We start from the raw sequence: 13,328 nt of genomic DNA on the forward strand, positions 1-13,328 counted from the left end.
AGGGAGTGGAGTGAGAGGAGTTAGTGGTGGTAGAGGGCGAAAGACAGGGAATGCGATAAAAGGCGGGTGAGTGCGGCAAGGTCGGATAACAGGGTTGAAGGGAGGCTGCTCAGGGAATGAGGGAACGCCGCCGTAAAGAGGCGACACGGAATGCGGCGCTCCGTACTTCCGACCATGTTCAATGGCAAAATTATGCGAGTACGGTCGAAACGAGATTCGTCACGAAAGTTCCTTCGGGCTCCTCCCGTCGTCGCGCCGATGGCCATACGGTTTAGCAATTCAGTGGATGTTGCCGGCGCAAACTTACGAACGTGGATGTACCCATGGCGACTTCCATTACCGCGATTAGCATATCTAATGATAATGACTTCTTGATCGGCCTGTTTATCATGCCTGTCAACATTCAGAGACGATGCCGCGAATTGTTAAGCTGAGTTTTGTATTTCGCCATGTCGCTTTCTTTCAAAATAATTTTAAAAATATATATCGCATCTTATGCGTCACATTTACTTGCCTTTATGTTTTGTGATGTATTTGATTGTCAGAAGGACTATTGAGATTTTAATGAAGCCCTTTGTCATTTAAATGCGAAGTCTTAAAATATTTTAGAAACGCGGTACTTTTCGGCACAAATATCTCGAGAAGTTTTATCCGATTTTTTCTCCTCTACGGTTAATGGTAACGACTTCTTTAAACCCGGGCCATTCACCACATAAATGGCCAAGATCTTATATAAAAAGAAAAATTAATAAATCAGAAGTTTATTTCATGCTTATATTCAAGATTTTTGTAGATCTGAGATATTATTCTCTAAAGCCGAATTATAGTATGTAATTTATTTTCTACGATCTGATCTAATATCGAGCTATGCATAAATAAACAAAACAAAAGTTAATAAACACTGTAAATAACAGAAATTTATACATATGTAACTTGTTTTATCGATTATATGCATAATTTATATATTCGTTAAATTTAACTAAATTAATAAATTCAACGCATGTATGTGATATGCACAAGATAGGTATTGCAAGATAACACACGTGAGAGACATGAGATTTTTTAAAATAATTTAGATATTCGACGTTTTAGCATCTGCAATTGACATATCGGAAACAAAGTATTTTTCAGGAAAAGCTTCTCTCTCTACTGCAGATTTTCAGAATCCTGTATATTATTATATTAACTTGTTACACGTAAAATATATTTCAGTATAGCTAACTTGTTTCCCGTGGAACCAACACATTTTCTTGAAATACGTTACCGCTAGTGCATCTTGTAAACATAAATAAAGCAGGCTATGTAAATTCTTGCAAGCCACTCCATTTTCATATACACGCAATTTCACTAAGGTGCTGTTAATTTTCACGAAATCCTGGTACACCGCGGCGCCTTACGTTAAACGCTAACCGTCTTATTTCAAGGTGGAAGAAACAGAAAGGCGGAACACGTTCGAATTTACTCGGGTATTGTGCCGTGGTTGCCGCAGAAGCTTCACGGAACATAGCACGTATTTCTGACCGCGGGAAGAGTTACGAGTTCGACGTGAGAGAAGCTGCCTGTAGCGTTGTAAAAACCGTGAAATTAAAAGCCGCGGAAAAATGTTAACGTGGCTTGGAAAATGCATTGAAATGAAGCGAATCTCGGTATTGAATAAAAAATTAATCTATGAAATTCAATAGAGGAAAGTCGTCAATATTGACATAGAACTTTTCAAACGATATCACCTTGTTTTTTGAAAAAAGAAATAATTTATTAATGCTGATGAAAATATGCTACTTGAATAATTAAAGAAATAAGAATCTGTAATTCATACATTTATTGATTGTTTTCTATAGAAAATCTGATAAAAATAAGTTTTCAAAAGTAAGAATAAATTTTACAAAGTTTTCTTTGTAAATTAAATAGTTTATACAATTGTGAGTATAATATTGTAAATTAAATAGTTTATACAATTGTGAGTATAATATTGATAATATTAGATCATTCATTATGTTTGCAGCATCGTAAAATTATTTTATTTATATTTTTTTCTTGCTTGTTTTTCTCATAACGTGATTTTAAAAATTGGGGTGCAGCGTAAATTGATATACCTTGATAAAAGATTATAAGATAGTAAAGACCGTAAGATAAAATAAAAGATACAGCATTGTGAGATTTATCTATTAAATTAGTAACCTAACTTAATTTTTATATATTATTATATTATATATCTTGTGCAATCGCAGGTATTTGTATAACGATAAGAAAATAAGAAATACAATTCTCAAAAACAAAGTATTCATCTTTTTTTACTAATTGTAAGTATTAGTATGTTTGAGATTGGAGATTTTTTGTCTCAACTGGGTGTAACTACTTTGCGAATAACAGTTAGAAGTAGAAATTTCTTAATTAGCATAAACCGCGTGTTGAATATTTAAATTTGCAATTTGTAAAGCAAAAATTTCTCATTTACACTGTTTTCTTTTATTTGTTACTTTTTGTAAAGTATACGAAATTGATTTCTCTCTCTCTCTCTCTCTCTCTCTCTCTCTCTCTCTCTCTCTCTCTTTTATTTTTAATATTTTAATTTAAAAAAATTTATGAAATGTTGTAAAAAAGTCACAGTTCATTTAAAATAGTAATTTTCAATCAAGTAAAATATAGATATTTAATCTCGATAAATACAAATCTGAAAGTAAAATATTGTTTAACTAGTATTCAGAAGAATTACGTAACTTTTAATTATTCAAATAATTACACAAACATCGCGAGTGAAAATCAATCGCAAAATCACAATATTCAAGTTGAATGTTTTCCTAAAGTAATTAAATAATTAATAATTTTGAGCATAACATCTCTTTATAACATAATTTTTAATGGTTTGCAAAACAGATTAGCAGAAAGAATAATTCAATGATATCGATATTGTATTCGTATCGTAACCTTTTCATTACCGAAATGACATCATCGAACATGTTAACCACCTGCAGCCTCACGTGTAACTGTCAGATTCTGGAAACGCGCTTCTGTCGAGGTCGAATAATTAATACATTCACAATGTTGATTTACGTATGGTGTGTACACGCCGCGCGCCATTCAATATTCACGCGGTACCGTCAAGTTTGTATCGATAAGTTGTCACTTACGACCATGTGCGTGCGCTGTTACTTCGGTGGCGAATGTGAATTCGCTCGCGTGGCTTGAAATTACACGTAGCGCATGTGGTACGTAGAATTAAATAGAATTGAATGTTTAAGCAGAATAAGGTAGAGCGCCCTTTATTATCCTGATTACCAAATTTCGCACGCAGCTAAATAAGTAAGAAGGAAAAAAAAAGCGGATAAACTTTATGGAGCTTTTTTAAAACTTCTATCTTCCATTAAAGAGCTTATTTTTCATAATATCTATTGCAATATTACGCAAATTGGACAGTAATAGAATATTTAATGACTGCCAGCTATAAGCCTGGCGTGAGTCGTAATAAGCTTAGCACAGTAGACAGATTTTCGAGCGATTTTCAGAATCCTATTCTCATTAGCTTTTAAACGGGATTACAAAGCTGGAATCACGCTGAAATTCATTTGCCGTTCTTGTTTCACGGTGCCGGTAACTCTTTATTCGAGCGTGAGTCGCAATTCCCTCCGTAACGTGGAACATCGAGGAAATAGCCGCCACACGCTGGATATCTCGACTCAACGTCCAAGACAAACAGTGTGGAAAATGAATTTTTCTGTTGTCTTTTTTATTTTTAAAAGGATTCCTTCTCCTTCCCCTTCTCTCTGCGATTACTGAATTGCCTGCAAATTAACGTCGCGAAACAAACATTATCGGGCGTGAGCGAAAAAGGGGCAAAAGGAATGTGTTGTCGCAAACGCGCGGATGAACGGAGGTGGCAAGTTTTCACAGCGTAGAAGAATGAAGGTAAAACTCTCTCGTATGCGAGAGAGGAGAATTCCAGTTTACGCGTATGCGAAAACATGGTGAAACGCAATATTTCATTACGGATTTCGCAATTACACCGGTCTGTTCGGGTATGCCGAGGAGATACGGGAGATTCGCGCAGTTTAAAAATTGGGGGAAATGCTTGTTAATGTATGCATAATCTGATCTACAGCGTTGCATTGAATTGCGAAGCCTTTGTATCTATCTCGAGGCAAGATGCAAAACTGTTCCGTGATGATTGATTAAACGATAGCGTACCCCGATGCGACTGTTCAATACTGTTTTATTACGCCCGCTATATTTTCTCTGATGCCACTGCGAATCGTACGCCGTTAGGGAGGGCACTCATTGTAAAATAATATCGACGGAGAAACGGATGAACGGGACGGCACGGTATAATCCGGTTACTTCGCTGATTGAACTTTCATAGAGATGCAAAACTGTACTGTATTAAGGGAAAAGTGGGCGATATCCCGGATTGCACGCGAGAAAGTAATTTCGGGAAGCTGCGCCGCGTTTTGCACGCTCGGTCGCCGGTGGATCCAAGTTTCCGCACAGCCAATTTTTTCCCGCGCAAACAATCTATTACCGAAACGCTGTCAACTTCTGTATCGCGAAGCGATTGCTTCTGAAAATTTGACCCCGACTACTACATCCCCGGTCTAACTCGTTTCGAATCGAGAACGCGAATAACGAGATAACGTTAACTATCACGTATTTCTCAGGATCATTATACCAATCGGCTGCTTTGTGTGAATGTTCGATCGATCGCGCATAATTGCATCTATATTTAATCACTGCCGTGTTTCGTATTTCACGCTGTCTGCTGCGCCGATGCATGATTAACTTACTGCATAAATGGGTATCGTGCGCCGCTCATGATGGACGCCAATCAAACACTATATTGTGTGTTTAAATGTGGTGTAATATAATATTAACTTTTACAGATGTATCGCGCATGTATCGTGCATCGTGTATGTCCTTGTTCTCAGTGTTATGAAATTTGTGTAAATAGCGCATATCGCAAAAATTTGATTGATTAACTACGTAACACGATTAAGCAATCTCATTTTCTTAATAAATGCGAGGTACAGTTGTGCCGTGCGCAATTTATGGAGCTCCGTAACGAGACTGAGTTGTTGTAATTGTAATACAGTGGATATTAGTATTGCTTATGATGAACGTCGTTAGCAGGTAGCAACTTGAATGCAAATTAAAAGTAAACCGAGATGATTAATTTTATCCGGGCAACAATTTTACGATGCTTCGCGCTCTGACACGAACGCAAACGTGAGCGATTCAACTTTGCGCAAATTTTAGTAAATTTTAGTAAATTTGTTTTTAAATCAATTTGGAGATCGCGTACGACGAGATATCAAGATTTTATTTTTGATGAATCGTAGTTGGATTTTTGTCCAATTTAACTGTTCGTAAAAATATCCGTTTCTTATTTTTCGAAGGGATAATTTGGTCGTACAGTTTTCTCGGTGTATTTATATCCAGGGTTGGAAAAGCTACTTTAAAAGTAACTTATCACCGTTACTCTAGTTCAACAAATAATTAGTTACCGTTATAAGTTACTAATTCTAAAAAGTACTTAAACCGATTTACTACTTTTTCCGTTACTTTTTTTATTGCTAAAACTAGATCAAATTAAACACAAAAATTATCTTTTTAATGTTTTTTTTAATATTAATAAAAATAATATTATTTGGTATCTTAAATTTGCAAGATACACAAAATTTAAACAGAAAGATTTTAAAGTACTTAAAATGCCAATTAAAACATTTTAGTTTTTCTTAAACATAGTGACATTTATGCTTTTTTACAACTCTTAATTTTGCGTTTAAAAGTGTTTACATGGTAATTTCAAATTCAAAATTATTTTCAAAATGCATGCAATATAATGATGTCTGAAAACTATACTTAAGACGGTTTCTACAATAGATTATGAATACAGCTGAAGATTGAACGCACACACATATATAACAAAAATGATTTAAAATGTAAAAAGTATCGATAAAAGTAACTGTTAAATTTGTTACTGTTACTGAAAAAGTATAACTACCATTACAGTTACGAAGAAAGGAAAATAACATTGTTACCAGTCTGGTACTAGTAAAAATATGTAGATGTAACGATAATGACATTACAGCACTTAATGCTTTACTTTTTAACCCTGTTTATCTTTTAGCTTTTGAGAAAACAAACAACTTTCTTATCTAATCTTTCAAGAGTGCGGTCAAGTTGACGCTAAAAATGCGCTTTAAAGCATTCTTTGATCGATGAATTAATAAAATTCTTTCCGATTGTTCTGGTTGGTTAATCAAATGCTTCGTAGAATTTGTAACGTCAAAGTGACTACATCCCAAGTAAATCAGTTAATTTCGTTTGTAAATTACAAACGAAACCTTTGCGGTTACTTACTGACTAATGTAATGCAGAGAAAGCAGGTAATTAGCTTCAAACGCTACCGATAATTGCACGTGAAATTTACATAGCTCGACTTAAATGCCGTATGACATTACACGGCAGTGTTCATTCAGGGATCGGGAAACGGTTTGAGGTATGGAAATCGATCGACCGCGATACATATATGCCAGGGTTATGTCGTTCTTGTTCGGCAGGCTTCAAAACCCCGTTGATCCGCGCGTTGAAAAGCTCATAAGCTCCCCGGCCGCCCACGATCGAATTTGGGCTACATGACTAACGTGGATTGTGGAGGCCGTTGAGCGAACGGATAAGCGCGGAATACTGAATGGTTCTCCGTTTCCGCCGAATCGTCTAATCGTACGTTATACCTATATCATGCAGATTAAACGATGAGACAGAATTGAATGGGGTCGGTGTTGATGCATCGCGGGCAAATCTATGGCTCGTACTCTCAGTTTAATTTTATTGATAAAATATGTGTTTAAAATTGTGAATTGTCTATCGGAGAGAGGAGAAAGAGAGGGAGAGTGGGAGGGAGAAAGATTTTTGCAATGAGAGATGACAGGATAAGTCCATTAAGGCGAACAATTCCGAATTATAACTAATTTAAATTAAAATTGAAAAGAATGAATTACGTAGGCTTTAAAATAATAAATTAAATATATAAAATGAGAATGTCACACGCGGTTGTTAATGCAAAGTTAAATTTATTGGAATAATTATTTGGAACAATGTGATTAAATATTGTCACATACTTGAAACGATTAAAATATAAAATAGTCGCATGCATTTCAACTCTCGGTTTCGGTCCTCTTCAGTGCAGAGAGTTGATCGTTGTGAAATTTATAAATTTCCAATTAATCTTACTCGCGTCTTCGTAAAATAAAAATCAATAAACTGGTCGAATAGCGTTATTGTATTAGATAATATAAAACTTTTTTGAAAGTTGTACTGTAATAAAAAAGAATACAAAATTAAAACCGTGCGTGTCGCAATATTAAAAGATATCATTAAAAAAATATATATTAAGTACGAAAGATAAAAGAGTATAATAAACATAATAAATTTGGCACTGAGTTTACATAATAATCTGCAGGAAGGAAAGAGCAAGCTCAGACAAAAGATACGATGATTCTTCACGCTGTCATTAAAATAAAAACAACGGTTAAAAGAAGAACTAAATGTAAACTAAATATAAACACAATTCCTGTCTTAAATAATAGAGACTCATCACAGGTCAAATAGACAATTACAACGACTCATACACGGAAAAAAAGATTAATTGCAACAGCAGTAAATTTCAGTTGTACACCGGTTGTATAAAGTTTAGCTATCACACACAGATTCTTACTGCTGTAACTAACTGCAATTAATCTTTCTTTCCCCGAGTATTGGGAGAGTATCGATAAACACTAAGTATAAGAAAGTGTGTCACCTTGCGAGTTACATGTATGTCTCAGATACATAAGTGTAATTAGTTTTTTTTACACGTATGATTCGGTAATTAGGGATTTATTAAAATGGGCGCCATTTCAAATTTTAACTGCGACTATTAAATTTGAAATGAAAGTTAGTTCTTTTATTAGACTCGACGAAATTTTGACGTTTGATGTGATCGACAGTATAACATTATAAAGTTGCACAAACTTGTTACAGAATGATGATTAGATTTAGGAACATAGATAGGAACTTGCGAATCTACTAACCGACTTATGATGAACTTAAATGAGTTACGATTAAGTACAAAGCTCTCTCTGGAAAATCTTTATCGACATATTGCGTTTGATATATTTGGTACTTCTTACAAAATGCTAATAATAATTTATCTTCATTCTTTTCACGTATCATGATACATTTGGGGAAAGCATGTGAACGTGCTAAAAGTATTGAACTATTAGATTAGAAATATTAGACTTGAGAACGAAACAACGGGGAAACGACAAGGTCTAGCACGGGGTCAATCACTCACGAAGGCTTCACTCCAGTTTTAGACGTTGATGAATTCTCGTTCGCTAAAAGGTACACGGCCCGGTGACGCATGTGCGCGCAGGAATAACTGCGTATCGTGTAGGTGTAGACACACACAGGCTGTAGGGCGCAGGAGGATATAGGATGGCATGATTAATCATCCAATCTTTTGACAAAAAGCGGAATGCTCGTCGGATTTTCGCCGTGACAGTGTCTCCTCCACGTGTCACGGAAAAAAGGGTGAAAACTAGCTGATAAAATGCTCAGGCGCAACAACTGATCTGTTTATAATCGTGGCTATTTAGCCGTGACACGAGGAAAATTTCCATATTTTTAGCATGCCAAATTTGCATATTGCAGTTAAAAACACTTACAGCTGATGAATATTTTGATAATAATTGGATTATCGTTACATGGTTCCTTTTATGTTGAAATTTGTTATCGCCGAACGATCGATTTCTATCGCATTAACGTTTTGATTAATTACGAATATATTAATATTCAACAAATCTCTGTCAAACTTTTGTGAAATCTCCGTCAGCGTTTTGTAATTTATCAGAGAGATGCACGCGGCCTATATAAATTATATCAAAATAATATGGTATTTAAGAAAACCCGTTCAATTACAGACTGAACGGTGTTGCGTCTGTTTTGTTTACCGTCGCGCGTGTTGTCCGACTTCGACGGAAGGATGGGACGTTTAACAGGCGAAAATCGGCGGTAAAGGACAAAGTCAGCGATCGAGTTCAAGTTCCTCTGTCGGTCTTGGTCGCTTTGACCCAGATGATTGTGTAGACAATTCAATAGTGGGACGTACACAACTCTCTCTCGCACACGCGCACGGGGGCATATTCCCTTCTGCCAATTCGATTGTTGGAAAACTCGAGCTCGCGCTGACTTTTAAAACTCGAACGTACGCTTGTTCCCCGTGCCGCTTAAATCGAGCAACTTAAATCGCCGCGAGGAATGAATTTCGCGCGTTGCACGCTCGGCGTTTCCGTCCAGACGGTTAAAAGCTCGTTCAAGTTTTCATCCTCGATTTCGCGCGCATTCGTCTGTGCTAGCTCGTTGGTTCGCGCGGAACGTACAATTGACCGTTGGTAATAATTTGTCGGTGACATCGGAGATATTTCATTGTCCAAAAATATCGTCGGGTCTCCGAGATCGATGCCTAACTTGTTTCGCGAATAATACACACGGGTTTTACGTAAAACGCTGGCACGGCGTTTATAATACCAGGAAGCTTAGTTTTATTCGGTTATTCTTTTTTTGCGGGATTACAGTTCGTAAATAGATGCCGCGTGCCAATGCCGCTTTGTGTGTTTCGACCTAGTTCACTATAGTTTTTACGGTTAAAAATACTGGACAAGTGTGGAATTTGGCGCATCCTCATACAAAAGGAAGAACAACGCTGTTGCTGTTTCCCGTATTTTTGTTTTTGTCTAACAATATTTTTTTCGTCTATATTATCTTAAAAATGTGTTTACATCTATATACGATATATGTATATTTTTTTTATAAACTTGCTATGTATGTTTTTTTTAGTTAAAGTTCCCGCGCACAACGCATAGCTTGGAAAAGGTTTAAATCCCTCTGCTAAAAGCTAGTCGCGATGTCATGATTTTTGCTATAGACAAAATTGCATTTGCGATACTCAATATGGTTTTGTAATAGATCTCATATAACTGCACACACACATTTTTAGCACATATTAAACCGACGCTATATTTATATAACATAGCCGCGTAAATAAATTTCCTTTTTGGTAAAAAAAAAAAAAAATTGCTATACGCGAGAAGATCGTGACAAAATTGTAAAATTTTTGTTATGCTTTATTTTTCACGCTAACATGCTAACGCACAATTTTCAAAGTTTTGCATTATTTATAAAGCAAACGTTGCATTATTTATAAAAACAACCAATTTTTTTTTAACACGGCAAAATAAGATATATACGCGCAAAGGCAACAAATTAATTTTTTTCATTAGATAAACCAGCCGCTATTTGAACAACGTTGAAAATTATGCGCGCAAAAAATATAAACTATTAATATTTATTTTTGCTAAAAATATTTGCTAAACATATTTACCTTTGATGGATTGGCCTCAGAACTGAACCGTTTCACAACTTCGCTTCATCCAATTCAACTCTGCGCGGCCAAGATTTCGAAAGTTTCGGCTACTTCATATCTTCCTGTTCGGAAACTTTTCAAACAAATTCACGCGTGGCTCACTCAATCATGTTCCTGTTTCTTTCTTTGAAGTCTTATCTGTTAAACCTTTGCCACTACATTTCTACATCGTTACAAGCATTTGTCCGCTCCCCCTTGGTAATGTAAGAATAACTTTCGAATTCAAACGGCTGGAGTTCAAGTTCTTTCTCGTAGACGACGATTCGCACGGTTTTACGGCTGAGTTATTTCGATTTAAACGGTGCTTTATCTTGGTGAATGTCTCTTGAGCGAACGAATATTTGCACAGGAATGAGCTATCACCCCGGTCACCAATGGTAATCAGAAACTACATTGTTCGTCATGCACCAGATTGAAAAGTGCGTATAATTTGTACATATACTCGTCGCACGTTTTCCAATCGTTAGTTTTTTAACACACTTAATCTCCGCGCGAGACCACCTTGTAATTTCCTCGCGCCTTTTCCACCCTAAGATATTTACGGGCAGTTTGAGCAAATTATATTGGCAATTGCGTTTTTTGTAATTGAAGAAAGAGAAAGTAACAGATTTTTTGGCGTGAGTGCTCGATCGTCAATTTCTTCGATAGGGAAACACGTGCACCTAACGCACCTGTTCCCTTACAAGGCCAGGGGCTAGGGGATTTTCCCAGCTTTTCAACAGTCACGCCGTGTTATTTGCACCGCCACGAAAGAGAGAGAGAGAGAAAGAAAGAAAAAATGGCAGTGTGAAGAAAAGGAGAGCGATCGCCTTTTCGGAGACACCGCGATCTCACTCGTGCGGTGTAACGCTCATCGCAAGGGGCGCGGCGTAACTGAGCTCGGCAAACCAACCCTCGTTCTCTGTCTCTGTCGATGCCTCCCTCTCCGACCAGCCTCGCTCTATCGCATCTCCACCTCACCCCCACGTTTTCCCACTCTCACGCAGTCTCCGTACTTTCCTCCGCTCCTCTTCTAACGCGATGCCTTCTCTCTCTCATACGATTTTTCCCTTCCTTTTCCCACTCTTCCATCGCGCTTTTCTTCATCTCGTTCGATCTCGCGTTGCGACACGCGAAGCCTTCCTTCCTTCCTCCCTCGTGGTGCAGCTACGAAGGTCCGTTTTTTTTTTTTTCTTTCAAGCTAATCCATCGTTGAACCAGAGGCGGAAGATTAGGAGGAAAGTGTACTAGCATACTTTTCTGCAATCTATTTCATCTCTTTCTCTTTTGATGCATGTCGATAGATTCCATCTTTCGTTCTCCTGTTCATTGTTCTTTTATCTTGTCAATCTTCCCCCTTCTCTCTCTCTCTCTCTCTCTTTTTCAATTAACTTAAATGTCTATCAATGAAAATTGTTATATTAAATAATGCGATTTACTTTTAACGACGAATAACGGACAACCAATCTTCCGCAGAATGAGCGTAATGAACGAAGATCAAGGGGCATGATTGCAGATTAGTGGTTGGTACAGCTCTGTCCGTGATTAATCTTTTGTCAACCTGGTTAGTCTTCTATATCTATGAAGCAGATTCCGCACGGAGCGATTGAATCGTGTATCCATTTGCATGCTCTGTGAGAATAGTATACGAACTATATAACACACCTATTTAAATGCGCGCGTGCAAGGGCTGGCGTCGCCACGTATGAGACTGCGCATTTAATCTAAATTAGATTACGTTCATGAGAGTCGCGTTAAGCAAGCTTGTTTCGCGCTTTCGTTACAAGTGCGCTTTATACATGGCCGTGGAAAGAGAAAAATACCATGAATCGTATAGTTATTGGTAACCGCGCGGCCATCAATCTCCAACGTATGTCGGTTCCATTGCAGGGCCAACCAATATGTATTCTTTTCGGCTTTCGCCGAAATATTTGGCGAATAAAAATCCGGAATGAATATCACACGACGGCTGACGTACAAAAGCAATTTTGTAAATTAATTTGAGGATTCGATTGGTGTTCATCGAGGTGTGAGACTTATCGGCTCGAATTAGACGAGCATCAATGCTAATACCGACCTTTAATCGCATTCCTGAAATGATGACCGCGTGTATGAAATGACGGTTGCCGCGCCGTTTGTACATAGTGCAATATAATACACTTTGAATACGTGTACACTGCGACACAGCGAGTGTACACCGATATATGGAATATCGTACATAATATCGACTATCTATTTGAAAATGATTATTATTTATTCGCGCTGATACGTGACTGTATTATCCTATCTATGCGCGTAGAGAATTTGAGAATTATCTGGATGAAGATAGGATTGATCTTTGTCCGCAAACGGGAATTACAATAGATACGAGTAAAATGTAATTTTATGAGTAAAATATAATTTTACGAATGTACTCCCGTCGTAATTATTATTGCCACAACGGTGGAATTTACGTTATATGTAACTATAAATATAATATGATGTAACACAGCATAAGGAGTTAAATTAGATGCGATATTAACTCTAATACACCTCTGGGTCGCTTATAATCGACATCATTTGGGAGACGAGGAAAACAACGCTATTCATGTAACAATAAACGTAATCTCTGATAGGATATTCAGAAGTTTAATGAAATATATCATGGATGTTACACTTTCAAGCATAGTTGAGTCGCGTTTAGAATTCACTCCCAATTATGTTTTACAAAGCTGCAAAATAGTTTTCATTAAATTAATTATTTAATAGATAATTACAGCTAAAGTTGAAGAAAATTTTCCGTTTGCATTTATTGTCGCATTTGTAAACCGTGGTGTAGTGGATCGAATAACGATTGAAATACACGTTTTACCGTTGTAACTCTCTTTATTTTGCGTGATCTAATATACAAGCT

General features: G+C 36.8%; 1 protein-coding gene across 3 annotated transcripts in view; it reads right to left on the reverse strand.

The window, feature by feature from the left end:
- The window catches only part of LOC105194273 (zwei Ig domain protein zig-8), a 170,657-nt gene extending 159,100 nt beyond the window's left edge, over window positions 1-11,557 (reverse strand). The window contains exon 1 of one of the 3 annotated variants that reach the window (XM_039446448.1): window positions 10,415-11,557. The gene's annotated coding sequence lies outside the window, so the exon portion shown is untranslated. The remainder of the gene's footprint in view (window positions 1-10,414) is intronic. The other 2 variants (XM_026137247.2, XM_026137248.2) reach the window with 2 other exon arrangements.
- Between the last annotated feature and the right edge of the window lie 1,771 nt (window positions 11,558-13,328).

The sequence above is a fragment of the Solenopsis invicta genome, chromosome 3 (assembly GCF_016802725.1).
Source record: "Solenopsis invicta isolate M01_SB chromosome 3, UNIL_Sinv_3.0, whole genome shotgun sequence".
NCBI lineage: Eukaryota > Metazoa > Arthropoda > Insecta > Hymenoptera > Formicidae > Solenopsis > Solenopsis invicta.